An 11,243-nucleotide genomic window follows, 5' to 3' on the forward strand; every position below is an offset into this window, starting at 1 on the left:
GTGGGGCCAGCAGTTTGAAGCCACCTGCCCTTCTGAGGAAAAAGATAAGACTTCCTACTCCTGTAAAGAGTTATAGTCTGAGAAACCCACAGAGACAAAAGGCGTAAAGTCATATATTTTTTTAATGGTAAAATTAAAAAAATACTGTATTTGTAGTTCTGTTTTTCTTTAACAGTCCTTGGTGCCCTGAACTAAAGAAACAAGAAGTAGCTTTTGTTTTTTTGTTCTTTCTCTTGCGAATGACAAACCATGTGCGCTAATTCAACATTGCTGGAAGTGGCTCGTTTAGAAGAGACTAATCTTGGGGTCGCTGTCATTTGTTTCAAGTGTAGTTTTGCACGTGTCATTCACATTCATATAGAAGATTATGAAAATGCAGATATGTTCAGCTCCCTGAGATTCCCCCACCTCAGGTAACCGCTAGGAATATGTTGATGTACAAGCCTTTCAGAGTCTCTGTGTGTCTGTCTCTTGTTTTAACCTGAAAGCACACGTCTTCGTGTGAGTCTGCCTCGAGACATTTCACTTGTCTTTATTTTTTAAAAGATTTTTGTTCATATAGAATTCATCATCATAGATTTCAATAGCCCGATCATATTAAAAAAAGAGTTGGCGCATCATCATGACAATCAATTTGAGGACATTTCTTCTTCCTTGCAGTTGTTGTTAGCTCCCCATTTCACCCCAGCTTTTCCTGCCAACCCCCTAGGGAGCCATTGCTCTGGTGATAGAAAGAGCCAGGAACAAGGCTATTCAAAACGGGCTGTAAACTCCAAGAATTTCATTTATAAAGTGAAGGGTGAGTGGAGAGTGGAGACTCAAAGCCCAATGGTAGCCAACCAGACACCCCTTGCTCAGGGGCTGTGGGGAGGACATGAACCAGGCAGGGTGCAGGGTAGCAACGATGAAACATGTAACTTTCCTCTAGTTCTTAAATACATCCCTTCCCCCCACTATCATGATCCCAATACTACCTTGAAAATCTGGCTAGACCAGAGGATGTACATAGGTACAGATAGCAACTGGAAACACAGGGAATCCAGGACCAACGACTCCTCCAGAACCAGTGATGAGAGTGGCGATGCCTGGAGGGTGGAGAGAATTTGGGGTGGAAAAGGTGAACTGATTTCAGGAATCTACATATAGCCTCATCCCTGGGGGAGGGACAGCAGAGAAGAAGGTGGGGGAGACGTGTCGGACAGTGTAACATATGACAAAATAATAACAATTTATAAATGATGAAGGGTTCATGAGGTAGGGGGAGTAGGGAGGGAGGGGGAAAATGAGCAGCAGATATTAAGGGCTCAAGTAGAAGGCAGATGTTTTGGGAATGATGATGGCAACAAATGTACATATGTTCTCGACACAATGGATGGATGTATGGATTGTGATGGGAATTGTACAAGCCCCCAATAAAATTATTTAAAAGGTAAATAAAAATAAAAAATAAAGTGAAAGCCTGCTCAGACTTTCTCCTGAACATAAAGATTTTAAAATCTTAGATTACAAAAAAAAAAAAAAAAAGAACCACTGAAATACATAGAGCTCACCTTCCTAGGTTGCCTAGAAATGCCACCCCCTCCCCTCCCCCCGACCGTGGTCCAAAGCAGATTTCTGGGGTGGTGAGCCAGGCCATTTGGAGAAGCGTCAGGTCTCTTGTCCTGGGTAGACAGGCCCTTCACACAGGGACAGCGACCCCCTCTGTCACCTCTTGTTGGGGAGGCTCTGCCCTGCCAAACTTGCTGACCCCTAAATGACCATTCCAAATCCCAATAATCCTGTAAGGGTCAAGCATTACCCCATCACCAGCAGCCCCCTCGGGGCCTGAGGAGACCTTGGGCTGGAAGAAGGGGAGCTGCCAGCCTTTAACACTGGCCCCCTCCCTGGCCAGTGGGAAGGTGTTTTCGATCTGAGGTGAGGGTCTGGCAGATGTGCCCCAGGCCTGGCCTATTTTCTTTCCTAAGTTGTGATGGTTGAAGAGGGAGAGAATCCAATTAGTAAACCCCCTGGACCAAATTTGCCTTGCTCCTTCGGAATCTGGTTTGCTTTTCAAAGAGGCACTTGAGGGGTATGCTGTCCATGGCGCCAGGGTGATTCGGGGTAATGAAACTGTGAGGAGGCTGAGCCCTCGGGGGCTGAAGTCAGTTCCTGGACAACAGAGCTGACCAGAGGGGAGATCAGCAGAGAGCACTTAAGCCCTGTCCCCAGAGAGACCTGCCCACTGGGCTTTACCAAAAACCTCCGTGTTTTTCCTCCATTCTTGGAGAATTTAGACAAAATAGCTTTGAGCCACAGGAGGTGGGGGGAGTGAGTGGCCTTTTGGGAGAAAGAGCTGAGAAACTGTCAGAACTGGAGAGAACCTCAGAGATCATCTCTGTAGAGGGATAGTGAGCAAGGAACAGAGGGGGAGTACTCCTTGACCATGTCACACAGACAGGGAGAAGGGGACCTAGCCCATTTCAGTGGTAGAACCCCTGACTCCCAGTCTAAACCTCTTCACAGCGCTTGGCCTGGGCAGGCGGGGCTCAGGTTTTCTACTGATGTGTTTGTGCTTCCCTCGTTCGTGTGTTCTTGAGTGGCAGCTGTGTTCCTAGCTCTGTTTGAGATCTATGGAAGAGGAAGAGGCAGGGGGAATTCACCACGTGACTGCTACCATCCGGGAACTTTATGAACACACACACACACACACACACGTCTTAATTGGAGAACACGCTCTAGTCTCTTCTGTAGCGAGCTGCGTGGGTCAAAGGGTGATAGAAGGTCTAAGAACGCGGGGTCAGGAGGTTCTGGGGTGGAGCTGACGGTCATTCCGTGATGCCCTAAAACCCTTCTCACACATGCCATGTGTCCTATGTGCATGTGCCCAGCTCCCTGGGTCTTGCGTCACACGATGCCAGCATTGGGGGGATTGAACGGAATTGAGTTGGGATCTAGTTGGGGTCAAGCTGGGTTCCCGGGTGAGCTGGGGAGAAGGCAGTGAGGCTGGCAGGAGGGCCCTGAGGGGCCTTCTCTGCCTGGTGCCCTGGCATTCAGACCAGGCCTGGAGCAGAGGGCCTTCCTCCAGGATGCCTGGTTGCTGGTGAGCTGGTGGAGGACCAAGAGGCGGCAATAACAATGGGGGGGTGTCCGAGTCTGACTGATAGATTTCCCAGAGAGGAGTCGTGGAGGCTCTAGGGAGGCGCTTCCAAGATTTCTGCAGAAGCGTGGCTGTCCTCCACAGTTGCCACTTCGAGAGAAGAGGAAACATGGATCATGTCCTCCTGTCCCAAACCAAGGACGGGGTGCAGTGCAGAATCCCCAAAGAAGGAGTCTTGGCCCAGTCCCAGCTGGGAAAAAAAAACAAACAAAAAGAAAAACAGGGAGGAAATATTTTCAAGTGAAAGAATAAATCAGCGACCGATGACGTTAGAATGGGCTCCTGTGACAGGGCCGGAATGACAGGATGGCACCATCCAATGCTCGCCCCATCCACACCCAGCCGGGTCCGGGGATGCTGTGACTTTCACTGCTGCTCCTCCATGTGTTTGGGGATTTGCCTCAGAGAGTTGCCTTGGGAGCCTCGGCATAGTCTGTGGATTTTCCTCAATCACCCACCTTTCATGGGTGACTAGGAGCCGTGGAAATTATTAAAAGTCATCCATGGCCCAAGCAGGTCATCCAGTGCGGCCAGTGGAAGTGGACAAGAGTTTATTGAGTGACTGCTGTAGGCTCGGGCCTCACATACAGCTCAGCTCTGCCCTGTTGAGCTCACAGCTTCGTGGGAAGGGCTGGCACCAAAGGTAAAGACAAGTCACCACATGGGTAGGGTGGTGAATCATGAGGGTGGGGGCTGGGGAAACACGTCGTCCAGGGCACAGTGCTGGAATGGAGTTCTGGAGAGTGAGCAGGAGTGGGCCAAATAGCGAAAGGAAAGAAGAGGGAGGGCATTCTGGGTTGAAGTCATAGCACCAATGATAACTAGACCTGCCAACATGGACTGGGCACTAACTGTGTGCCAAGGGGCCCCATTGGCTCAATGGTCAAGCTCTCGGTTGCGAACCGAGAGGCGGGTACTTGGAACTCAACTGGCAGCTCCAGGGAGCAGGACCCGGAGCTTGGCTCCCACAAAGCTCGTAATCAAGAGAACCCCGTGGGAAGTTCTACCCTGGCTGAGAGGGTTACCAGGAGTCCCAGGCGACCTGATGGCACCTTCCACCAACAATCATGTGCCAGGCATGGTTCCAAGCCATCTCTGTTCTGATGGATGGTCTCATGGAATCTCCATAACAAACATGCGTGCTGCTGTTGTCAGGTGCCATGCAGGCGGTTCCGGCCCGTAGGACTGGATACACAACAGGACCACTCACTGCCGGTCCTGCGCCATCCTCACAATGGTTCCTGTGCGTGAGCTCGTGGTTGTGGCCGAGGCCCGGGCCCATCCAGCTCGTCAGGGACCTCCTTCCTCTTTTTCACTGCCCCTCCGCCTGACCAAGCATGTCTGTGAGCAGGTGTGGCAGGTATCCCCCCGTGACCGATGGGTGTTTGCGTCTCCTAGGTCCGCTGCTGTAAAACACCACACTCAAGGGGGCCAGTTCTCAAAGAACTGAGATGTATTGTCTGGCACTTCTGGGGGCTGGAGGAGCCATGCAGGGTGTTGGCCATGTCGATTTCTTCTGGGGCTTGAAGAGAGGACCTGTCCCGTGCCTCTCGCTCAGCTTCCTGGGGCTCCCGGCGACCCTTTGCATTCCCTGGCCGGCAGCTGCTTAGGTCGTCTTACGTAGTCTGTCCGTCTCTGGGTCAGGCCCCCTCTTTTGAAGGCGTGACTCAGATGAACTTAGGGCTCATCCTGCTTCATCTGAAAAGTCCCCGTTTCCAAACAAGGCCACATTCCCAGGAACTGGAGGCTAGGACTTCAGCATGTATCTTTGGAGACACCGCCCAGTCCATTACGAGGGGGAAACCGATGCACAGAGAGACGTATGTCACGGTCCCGATGAATAAGTGACAGCCTTGCGTGGCACAGCCAGGCAGTGTGGTTCTGGAGCCTCCTCGGAAATGTTAGGCCAGAGAGCTTCCGAACACTCAGATGGAAGAACATCCTTCTGGTAACACAAGAGTTCCTCTCAGGAGACAGGGTGGGAGACCTGGGAATAACAAGTGGACACAGTAATTCGGGAAAATGATGTGGCAACGTGCTAAGGGGACTTTGGCTCTGCCTCTCTGCTTCTAACAACGCATCCAAAGGAAATATCCAGAAATATTGAGCACGAACTGCGTGCCAAGGAGCAGCGTGTTGTATGGGAAAGGACATGAGTGTCCTTTGGTAGGGACCGATTAAATAAATTGTAGGGTGTTTATGCAGCAAAGTTATGATTCTAGCTGTAAAAAAGTAAGATTCAGGTTTGCTCCTCTGGGCTCGTAGCTTAAATTGACTATGTCCAGAACGGGGTGGGCCTTTCTTTGAGGACAAAAGGAGGCTGGTGTTGGGATCTCTGAAATTCAGAGAGGCCAGGCGGGGGTGAGGCTGGTGGAGGAGGAGGACCGAGACTCAGCTGCAAACACCCCTGGCCCGCCCGGCAGGGAGGATGGTGGGGGACGCAGTGAGCTTGGGGAGCAGCCCGGCCTTGGCCCTGGCTCCAGGCTCTGGGTTTAAAGAGCTTTAAAAGCTTATTAAAAAGTTTCCTTAGACATCAAATGGCTCTTAAAAATCAATATTTTGATGATTTAAGTGCAAGCGAATCAGAAACATATGGATCAAATTGCTCTCAAATTATACACGTTAAAAAAATGGGTTGGTTTTTAGCAAGCTTCAAATATTTGACAATTTTTCTCATCTCTAGACAGACCTCTGAAGGGTCAATGTGGAAGTTTAAAGGAGGAGGTAGGTGTGGGGGTGGGGAAGCAGGGCTCAGAGAGGAGCGAGGTAAATGTTCTTGTGAGAGCCTCCCCACGTACAGAGCTGTAGGCGTGCAGTGCATGTACACACAGACAGCTACGTGTATCCGTGAATGTGGGTAGGCCCACCGCCCATGGCCAGCCTTGTCTTGTCCTTTGTGTCCCAGGCATGAGGACTTGTGCGTCTGGCTGTGTACTGGACTCACCCTGAGCTTTGCGGAGGAGTTGCCTCTGTGAGGAACCTCAGCCCCCATTCCCTGCATCTGTCCTTCCTCCCTGGCAGCCTGGCCCTGCTCCAATGGATATGGGGCTGCTCCAATGTGGAAGGGTCAATCGAGGAGGGACACGGGATCAGCTAATCCAGAGGGGACAGGCCAAGAGAAGTGCGGGCTCATTCAGTAAATAAAATCTTAGGCTGAAGTCCAGTCTGTGACAGAGGAGACCGGCGCTGCTAGGGCCTCACTCTCCCTGATTCATACACATGGGCTCTGGGAGCCAAGTTCGAAAACTGTGGCGATGAGGAAGGAAACTAAGATCCAAAGCAGGAAAACCAAGGGCACACCCACAGGCCCTCAGCAAAGTTGTAATGCGAATCGGCTCTGCTGGTCGCCATCCAAACCACTGAGCACGCACGGCGCCCGCTCCTTTCTCTGTCTCAGCAAAGTACGTGCCCCAGGGTCACTGGTACCGGTCCAATGGTGGCGAGAGGTAGTTTTTGGCTGAGACGGGGTCTCCCTCTCCTGTACTCTTGTCTATAAGAGTGTAGACAAGATGGCACAGACAGCAGGGGTCTCTGGTGTGTGAACACTCTGCTGCTGGAGCCTTTCAGAGAGAGGCCCTGGGCTCAGGACACTGTGGGGTCCGAGAAAACAAGGTGGTACCAGCTGGTTCTCCGCCTCAAGGTCAAGGGTAGGCTCTGGGGAAGCTGTGTGTGAGAGTTGAGCACCTTAGGTGATTTGGACTCAGCAGGCCCTGAGGGGTGTCCCTTGGGAACCCTACCTTCCTGGGTAAACCACTCCTGGGCTTAGGCACGGCCTTCCTCACTGGGCACCCCAATCCCAGCGTCTAATGTCTTGATCAGCCAGGAATGCGTGGTGGGTACCAGGCCCCGTGAAGCCTTCGAAGGACAAGGAGCTAGTTCTCAGTTCTGGACCTGAAAAGTGATTTGGGGAACCCTGCCTCTTTCTGTGGGTCGCTAGTGGCTGGCCTTTTAGTGCTGGCTCTGTGATGTTGGCCTCCTCCGCCTCCCCATTCCCCACAGGGGCCAAAAGGAGGCTTGTTAATTATTGCAATGATTTCCACTTCGATAGGCAGGTCTCATTGGCCAGAATCGAGGCTTGGTCACTCCCCCAACCCGTATACACACGGCTATTGAGCTCCATGCAGGGTGGGGTGGGTAGTGGTCATGGGAAGGGCTACTGGGAACAGAAATGAGGGAGGGGCAGGGAGGGGGTGGGCAAGGGTCCCAAGGGGGGTAGGGCCATCTGTTGGCATTTGAAGTCTACCAGAGATAGGCCTGTGGGACAGAGTGGACTATCAGTGGCTGACCACTTGGCAGTGTCACCCTCACAAGGAGAATCAAAAGACTATTGGGAGATGAATTGGACTGGTCTGCTGGTCTAATGGAAGATGAATGGCCTCTCCATCGGCCTTCCTCAGGGAATGCTGGGAGCGGGTCACAGGGCCAGGCTGGAATGGGGAAACCAGGCCAAGGGTGGGACAGCCACCAGAATGGGTGGGGAACAAGCTGGGCTCACAAGGGTTTCCATCTTGACCCCTACAGAGGGGCTCAGGGAAAGGACCTGAGAGTGGGTGACGGGTTCCTACAGTCTGCAAAACACCAAGAGGAAAATGAGAAGGCAGTAAAATTCTAAAATTTTCTCTTCGGCATCAAAGAAAGGACAGATGGTGGTGAGGAGGAGGGGAGGAAGGACGTCCAGTTCAAGGCTCCTGTTTCTGGACACGTGTTTTCTCCCTGCCACTCAGCGACCAGCCCCTGGGCACTCCGGAGTGGAAGTCAGGTTTAATGTTGTCCCTGAGAGGAACAAGAGACCGGACATGAGATTTTAGCTCGCTGGCCCGAACCAGGTGGATGCTGGGAAAAGAGTCCTCTGAAGAGGGGGTGCCCACTAGAGCTGGGGTCCGGCTCTCATTAAGGTCATCCAAGGAGGTCTTTGTGAGGAGCGTCCAGCTCTTGCACCCGGGCTGCCAGCAGGACCCAGAGCTGTAGCCAGGTCTGGAATAGGGGGGTGCTCCTTTGGGTCTGCAGCATGGTCCTTGGTCCGGCCTGTGGGGAGCATTGTGCCTGCTCCATCGACAGCCCTTTAAATCTGGGGCGCCTCCCGATTCCCTCTGTGTCTCCCAGGGGGGGTGCTTTCTGCAGCAGACACGGGGGGGGGGCAAAAGGAGGCTACGGGCTGGCCGAGCAGAGAGTAGGGGCAGTTATGACTTTGGTCCTCTTCTCTCACTTTGCTCCATGTCCCTGGAGACCTCATCTTCTCCCCTGCCTCAGACAGCTCAGGAGCTCCAGGCCCACCTCCCTCTTCCGAGCTGCAAGGTAGGCCCACCCGCCTCAGGTGAGCAGGCCAGCATCAGAGGTGCCTTCCTGAATAGAGACCTCTCCTCGATGGCAGCCTTGGCCTCCTCCCTGGTCTGGTCTCACCGGCCCAGCCCCACGTCTAGCCCAGGGAGATGTGCATGCCTTTCCCCTCTTGAAGGCCTTGCTGGCCCCTGCTCGACCTATTCGATGCAGCTGGGGAGTTCCTTGGGACTGGCTCCACCCCCCACCCCCCACCCCCCCTTCTAGCTCCTTCTCTGGATCCTTTGAAGTCAAGCCCCCTAGGCCAGCCCTGACCTCTGCACCTTAGTGTGCGCTGGTCCCTGTGCCTCCGGCACCCATCCTAGCCCTTCGCCTTGCCCAAGCCTGACCTCCTTGAGGAATTTCCCCTGAGACCTCAGCACAACTTTGACCCCACCCCCCTGCACCCCCCACCCTGAGCCTCGCATTGCACTAGGGGATGATGGCACACCTGCGCTCTTCCTTTGCTGGGGCCAACTTGAAGGGCAGCTCCGAGTGTGAGAGCCCAGCACAGTGGCTGTGAAGTCCTGGGGGCAGAGAAGTGAGGGAACCAGCCCGACTGGAGCCTACCACCCCCTGCATCCCGTGGGCCAGGCTGCTCCTTGTTGGAGGTCTCATCAGGTTCAATCCTGGGACACCCCCCGTGTGCCAGGCATCTGACCCCTGCAAAAACCACAGACAGCCCAGCCGTTGATCTAATTCCTGCTTTAAATTCAGGCTGTTTGGGGTGCAGCCAGGGCTGAGGTGAAGTAGCTCTGGATAGCTTGCTCACCTGTATGGTAGAAGGAGCTTGGTGCAGGGCAGCAAATGTGAATCTGAGTTGAGGCCCGGAGCGGAGAGAGGCACGTTCTACACCAGGTTCCACTTACCCCACGGTGCGACCCTTCATGGGTTAACTCCTTCCCTGGGGCCCTCTGCGTCTGGCACTGTTCCAGGCGTTGGGACACACGGTGAGCAGAGGAGACTCAGCCTTGGCTTTCCCTTGGCGGTGTCCACCCTAGAATGAAGACCAACTCGACCCATTGCCATCAAGTGGATTCTGACCCATAGCGACCCTCTAGAGGGAGCCCTGGTCTCATAGTGCATTGGGCTGGCGGCAGCCTACCGCCACCTGCAGCCCTCTCAGAACCCCCCAGGGGCGGTTCTACCCTGTCCTGTAGGGTTGCTGGGAGTCATCATTGACTCGATGGTACTGGGTCTGGGGTGTTTAAAAACAAAAACAAACTTTATGAGAGTAGTTCCCTCGTTTGCCCGCAGAACGACTGGAGGGTTTGAAGCACCAACCTCATGGTTCGCAGTCTGGTGGGTGCTTGCCTGGCAGAGCTAAACACACACGTGTCCCGAGGGAAAGCGACCTGCCTCGTGCAGTCATCAGCCCGGGCTTCTCGGGATTGGCATTTAAGCTGAAACCTCAAAGAGGGGTGTACCAGCCACTCGGGGGGGAGGGGGGCGAGGAGAGCAAGATCTAGAGAGAGCTGGCCTCTGCAGAGCCATAAGCACATCCCTGCAGTCCCTCAGAGCCTTGGTTCCCCATTCGTGGTGGGTGGGCCTTAAGGCTTCCCGTGACTACTCATCTTTTGCCGGGGTGCATGCCAACGAGGACACATCCAGGGAGACCCCAAGGAGTGGATGCTTTTCCTGCCCACGTGCCATGGCCGTTCCCGGTCCCGCAGGAATGCTCCGCATCTTCATCCTCGTTACAAAGCAGATAGTCCGGGAAGGGGCCTTCCGGCCTTGTCCGCCACCCCTGGCCCTGTGGGAACGCTGCAGTCAACTTCGGTTGGAGAGCAGAGCGTACCGAGCACAGTGTAGTGGAACCTGAGACCGAAGTGGGGAGAGGCCCCAGCAAGGGGGGTGGCGGTCCGCCATGAACTAACTCCTCCGTGATAATCCGGTGCTTGGCGAGGTGCCTGCACCAGGACAGGGCCTCTGGCTAAGTGAACACGCAAATGTTTGCACAACCCCTTCCGGCAGAAGGGACACCCGGGCCACGAGATTCCTGAGGTCCCCACCCCTTTCTCTCTGCAGTTTGTCTTTCCACTCTCCCGCCTCTTCTGCTCACCGGATTTCACTGGTATTCATCGTCCGCACTTTCCCAGGGGACAGGGCAGTGGGAGTGCGTGTGTGTGCGCGTGCGTGTGTGTGCGCGCATGTGCGCTGCTCCGAGGGGCTGGCGACAAAGGCCCCCAGGGAGAGGCAGGGCGCAGCTGAACTGCCCTGAACTTTCGTTTTTTGTTTTCAAGGAAATGCATAATCCAAGAACCACCCACGGCCCTGGCCGCCTGTTTGCCTGCTCCAAAGCCTGGAATGTGCTGCCTTTCCCGTTAGTAATTGTTTCTTTTCTGGGTCGTCCGTAACCCTTCCCCAGCCGTTGCTTGCTGTCAGGGACCGGCCCTTCTGCAGAAGCCTGTGGGGGCGTGGGGTGGGGGGCCTGGCATCTTCGGGCACCGGGGCGCTTCTCCCACTGTGCTGTCCTGTCTGCTCTGGGAGAGGGCAAGGAGGGCACGGGGCGGGCCGAGAGCAGGGGGGCCTGTGGGCACACTGTAGCTTCAATGCAGGGATCGGGAGGCAGTGGGAGCGGGTGTAGTCCTGTGAGGTGGTGCGCGGGGCTCTACCGAGGGCGCCTTTGTGCCACTGCTTGTGGGAATATGTGAGACGAATTTGGGAACAAAATGCCATGGGAGGTCAGGGTGTGGTTTGTGGTTGTGTGTGTGTGTGTGTGTGTGTGTGTGTGTGTCCTGTGGAGAGGAGAGGCATGCTCCCAGCCAACTCCATAGTCCCATTTTGCGCC

At 54.4% G+C, this 11,243-nt stretch overlaps 1 long non-coding RNA gene across 1 annotated transcript; it reads right to left on the reverse strand.

Annotated features, from left to right (window-relative positions):
* Window positions 1–1,537: 1,537 nt before the first annotated feature.
* LOC142430746 (uncharacterized) lies at window positions 1,538–10,611 on the reverse strand. The gene is made up of 3 exons (XR_012780662.1): window positions 10,515–10,611; window positions 9,322–10,205; window positions 1,538–5,123 (listed from the first exon to the last, which is right to left on the reverse strand). It is a non-coding gene; the product is annotated as an uncharacterized LOC142430746 (long non-coding RNA).
* Between the last annotated feature and the right edge of the window lie 632 nt (window positions 10,612–11,243).

This window comes from Tenrec ecaudatus, chromosome 17, assembly GCF_050624435.1.
Source record: "Tenrec ecaudatus isolate mTenEca1 chromosome 17, mTenEca1.hap1, whole genome shotgun sequence".
NCBI lineage: Eukaryota > Metazoa > Chordata > Mammalia > Afrosoricida > Tenrecidae > Tenrec > Tenrec ecaudatus.